The following is a 5,774-nucleotide window of genomic DNA, read 5'->3' as shown; positions in this document are numbered from 1 at the left end:
TCTGAGCGACACCACATAAAGGGCTTTAAAAGAAATACCACAGTCGGGCGTCTGAGCGACGCCACATAAAGGGCTTTAAAAGAAATGCCACAGTCGGGCGTCTGAGTGATGCCACATAAAGGACTTTAAAAGAAATGCCACAGTCGGGCGTCTGAGCGACGCCACATAAAGGGCTTTAAAAGAAATACCACAGTCGGGCGTCTGAGAGACGCCACATAAAGGGCTTTAAAAGAAATGCCACAGTCGGGCGTCTGAGCGACGCCACATAAAGGGCTTTAAAAGAAATGCCACAGTCGGGCGTCTGAGCGACGCCACATAAAGGGCTTTTAAAAGAAACAATAATAATGAATATCCCGGAGGTAGAACCATCCCAGAGATATTCGGTAATAACAATAATATCACGGGTTAGTCAACAATAATAATAATCATAGATATCACAAGTCACGAGTAGTAATTCCATTTTCTGGTTAACAGTTTCATCTCCGAAGACCGACACTAAGACCGACACTTGACCCATCCCAGACTGTAATCCTTAACCAAGGACACGACTATTCGAATAGGTTTATTCTCTGCAGAGGGTGTACTCTTTACCCACGAGTAACGGATTTCTTTAAACCATCGGGACTAATTCCATCTACGGTCTTTTTGTTGAAAACACACCTAACTTGCACACACCAGCTTATCACACACGTGTCTGGAATCACCCACGACACCTGTTAAGCAAACTCTAAGTGGGGAGGCTACAACCTCGCGTAGCATGGTATCAAATTTATATCGCACGCTCTAAGGGGTGGCCTCCCCTCTCGGTACCAACCGGAAACACCCATGCTCCCGGACCAGGTGGCCAGCCTACCAGTTACAACCAGTATCTTCCACCATGGCCTCTCTGTACGGTGTGTGCTAGAAAGAGGTTGACAACTTACTGAACCGTACTCTACTTGCTGTAGAGACGAGTAGTAGTACGAAACAAGTATGGGGGTTACTGGAATAAGACTCGATCTACGGTCGACTCAGGAGGTTTAAGTATTCCCTGCATGATTAGTATAACGAATATATTTCAACCAATAGAATCAACACTCATTATATCTTACCATGCCATACCGGACATAACCGTCCCGACGGTGACCAGCGACAACCTCATGCCTACCCAAGGCAGAGGTTTTCCCGGTTCCTACCGGTATGCATGCAAGGCACATGAGGATGATGATCATCACAAGTGTGTTCTTTTCCAATAGCATGGAAAACAATAACATGCACCCATGCATATGATCATATCACATGAAATAACAAGTCCTTCGAAAAGCGGTGGTGTTATAAATGCATCAATGATTACTCCAAAAATTATTATGCCAGGTTTCAGAATGCTTGCCTTGAACATGTGGAAAGGCAGGGTGCTCTCCAAACTTTTGAAAGTTTTCTTCTCTTTCCCCAAAATCCTATTTGAAAAATATATTTGAATTAACACACATTTCAAAAACAAAACCAAAAAGTTGTTTGAAATTTTTTTAAATAAATCTTAAAATAAACTAGATCAAATTTGAAGAAGGTAGGAAAAAGAATCAACTCATTTGGACTTATATTTAAAAAGTTATAGCCAGTCAAAGATTTGGTCAAAATCTGTTTTTAAATAAAACAGAAAAAGAAAACGTTTCGGCAGAATACTTCTTCGAAAACGGGAGACGTACTCAGGGTCTTTACGCTTCCACTTAAACGCGTGGAGGCGGAGCTGGGTCACCGACAGTGGGCCCGCCCAGCCCACTGGTCAGGTTTGACCAGTCGCTGCGCGTCGTCTCCCTCCTCTGCCCGAGCAGAGCGGGGCTCCGGCGATCGTCGCCGGTGTTTGGCTGCTCCTCGCGGGCCCCCGAGGGTAGGGATGGATCCGCACGGCTGGGGCGGTTCTCCCGGTGGTCGTAGGGTCGGCGGGGACGAAGTGAGCTGCCGGCGGCGAGCTCCGCGGCGGAGGAAGCTTCGGTGACAAAGTGACTTTGTGGCGGCGTTGGCTCCCGATCAAAATCAAGTAGGGGAAAGGCTCACGGGAGGATGAGGAAGTTCCTGGCAAAGAGAACGGAGAGGGAGAGGTGCTGGAGGTGCCGGATTAGCCGGGGCGGTGGCGGCGGCAGGAGTTGCCGGAGATGATGAAGAAGACCTCCCCGGGTCGAATGCGAGGCAGGGGAGCGCCATGGGGGTAGCATGAGGTCGCGTGCGTGCTCAGAGGGGCTCGGGGTGTCCATTTATAGCACGCCAAGGTCGGTTCCGCGGCGGTGGATAAGGGCGGCCAGCGAACCGACGTTCTGTAGCTGCAGGGGAACGTGGCGTCGACGAGAGATAGGCGACACACTCGCGGATGAGCACGCGCTGTTCCAGGGGCCAGGTGGCGAGCGGGCGAGGCTTGGGCGGCGCTGAACGGCGCAGGGCTGTCGGGCGGCGGCGGCGGCTAGCGCTTGGCCTGCCGGGCGTGGCGGGGCTGCTTGGCGCGTTGCTGCGAGGAGGGGAGCGCGTGGCGTGGTGCTGCAGAGCGGGCCAAAGCCGTGGGGCCAGCGTGTCGGCTCGGGCGCGTGGCTGCAATTGGCGCGCTCTGGGCGCGTCCAGTGCACGCACACCAGATGTTCGACACAATGCCGCGGCATGCTACAGGTCGCAAGTGAGGATGGGGTTTACCAGATCGAGGTTAGGAGCAACGGGGAGTCTAGTGGACATGCTAGTTTGTTCAACGGTGCAAGCTCACAGTGCAATGCCACAATTCATGTCAAAACAGAACATGTCCGCAGGGTGTTTGACAAAATGCCAATGGCACTTAGGCAAGTCTTGGGGTGGCCAAAAACTCCAGATGGGGGTCTCTGTGGAAGAAAGAGAGGGTGGTGATGTTAGTTGGCCAAAAGCAGAAACTTGTTAGTGCAAGTTTTACAAAACTTCAATTCTGGACAGGAAATAAATAGCATTATTTCATGAACCAAAAACGATCCAAATGGTGCATGCTCCTGGACTTAAGGGTCTAACATGAGGGACTACAAGTAGGAGAAATAATCAAGGGTATAGGAGCAACTAAAAAGGTGGTTGCTGTACAAATCATCAAATTGGACCAGAATGGAAATGAGGTTGATTCACTCAAATTTTTCAAAGAACATAAATAGGTTTTTGCACAGAGTGAAACAATAGGCTCCTACTGACCTCCCTTAATTTTGGTAGAAGTTTTAAAGAAATATTTAAATAGGTTGTAGTGCAAAATGCACTCTGGACTAGAGAAGAAAAATTGAGTGCAGGGCTCAAAATATTTCATGAATGAAATAAATTTTTGCAATAAAGTGATTTAAAAACATCACATGACATCTCCAAGTTTTTTGGAAATTTTAAGTGAATCTATCAAATGGTTGTAGTTCAAATATGGCCATTTAACCTTGAAAAACTATTTTCAAGAAAGTAAAGATCAAGCAATTATTTTAGTTAATTAGCTATACTGATAAAAGGAAAGTTTTTCTTGAGAGGTTAAACAAGTCCAATAACATATTTGAAAAGTTTTCTCTTTGGGAAAAAACTCATCACAACAGGGAAGGAACTGATTTAAAAATCAAAATGGAGCTCAAAAATTCAAAGTTTTAAATCCTGGCAAAATTTTATTCCCTTAAAACAAGGCCAAAATTTTTGGGGTGTCACAAAAAAATGCACCAAACACATGATTACTTTATAAAATATTATTTTTGGATATTTGAAATTTTAATTTCATTAATTGTTGCGAGCACAATGTTTCATTGGATTTTTACGTAATATAAATTTATATTGAAATTGTATTTAATCTCACTAGAAATTTCGGGACAAAAATATTTCAGATCCCATCAAAATGTGGGAAATTTTATTGAATTCTGTTTTGAACGGTTGGTTGAAATGGGCTGTACTTTTAACAAACTGTAAATGGGCTGTAGTAAATTCCATTAGAATTCAAAAATGGGCTACACATTCTTACAAATCTCAAATGGGCTATAAGTTCTCTGCCACACACTTCTGGCCTTACTAAGTTGACGCGTCCCCTAAAAAAACAGAGTTGACGCGTATGCAAGGCTTTGTCAACTTATAGTCAACACACGGTTCTTGCAGCAGTGGCCGTTGGATGTCCATCCAATGGATGCCGTGCTTCTTCTTCAATCTCGGGTATTCTAGCTTCACCTGCCCAAAAAATGATTCCTCGCCCTGACATCTGGGGCGCACCGTTTCGGAAGCTGACCTGTGGGCCTACTAAGTTGATTTACCAAGGGCTTTGTCAACTTAGTCAATATAAACGATTCTAGCTGTAGTGACCGTACGATGTCCATCCAACGTCCATCGGACGTGGACTATACGTGGAGAGGCTGACAGCTGGGTCCACGACAGCCGCAAGCAAGTGCCTCCTTATTACACGCAAAATAATTATTCCTCCACCTAACAGCGGGGACCCACCGGACGGGCCACCGTATTTCGGGAAAAAATGATTCCCCCCTGACTGCTGGGACCCACGAGCTACATCTTCGCACGCAAGGAAGTGCGTCCGAAAAAACGATTCGCCTCCCTGACTGCTGGGACCCACCAGCTACATCTCCGCACTCAAGGAAGTGCGTTCGAAAAAAAACGATTAGCCCCCCGACTGCTGGGACCCACCAGCTACACCTTCACACACAAGGAAGTGCGTCCAGGCAAAAAAAACGATTCTCCCCCTGACTGCTGGGACCCAACAGCTACACCTTCGCACGCAAGGTAGTACGTCCGGGCAAAAAAACAAAACGATTCGCCCCCTGACTGCTAGGACCCACCAGCTACATCTTCGCAGGCAATAAAGTGCCTGACAGTCGGGACCCACCTGGTCGAAGCGTACATAGCTTTGTCATTCTGTTCGTGAACATGTACGTACATACTGGTCGATGTAGAGGTGCGCACGTGTCATAGTAGAGGTGCGCACGTAGCATGTACACGTACGTACAGCGGCCAGGGTGCAAGAAAGAAAATATGGCCACGTACGTGTACATACGGGCAGGGTCTCGAACGCCTACTCGCGCATACGTACGGCCAGGGCTCGTGTACATGGCTGGGTCGGAATGGAGAAACAACATCGTCTTCGTGTTCATGGGGAGGCAACGGAATGTGTCGTGTTCATGGGGAGGCAACGGAATGCGTCGTGTTCATGGGGAGGCAACGGAATGCGTCGTGTTCATGGGGAGGCAACGGAATGCGTTGTGTTCATCGGGGGGCAACGGAATGCGTCGTGTTCATCAGGAGGCAATGGAACGCATGGGAGCCAACCGGCTGGGTCGGAACGGAATGTGTGCTCGTGTTCATCTGGAGGGCTTGGACGGAACAGGCGATGGAAATGAGGCCTGGCGTACCGCAGAACAAAGGAAACAGACCTCGTACGGTCGAAACGGGGGTCCTGTTGATCGGGAGGGGGTGGCGTACCGAAAAACAGAGGAAACGGACCTCCTACGGTCGAAACGGGGGTCCTGTTGATCGGAAGGGGTGTGGCGTACCACAAAACGGACGAAACGGACCTCCTACGGTCGAAACGGGGGTCCTGTTTATCGGGAGGGGTGTGGCGTAGCGCAAAACGGGACTCCACGGGATACTGTTCATCTCCACCGTCGACATCCTCCAGCCTCCACGGGCTACCGTCGACCTTCTCCAGCCTCCACGGGCTCCTATTCATCCAGCCTCCACCGCGTGCTACTCCACCGGCTACTGTTCAACCTCCCCTCCACCGTCTACTAATAATCCGGCCCTCCACACCACGGGGTCCTGTTCAACCAGCCCTCCAC

The sequence above is a fragment of the Triticum aestivum genome, chromosome 5A (genome assembly GCF_018294505.1).
Source record: "Triticum aestivum cultivar Chinese Spring chromosome 5A, IWGSC CS RefSeq v2.1, whole genome shotgun sequence".
Lineage (NCBI taxonomy): Eukaryota > Viridiplantae > Streptophyta > Magnoliopsida > Poales > Poaceae > Triticum > Triticum aestivum.
This window is presented reverse-complemented; position numbering follows the sequence as displayed.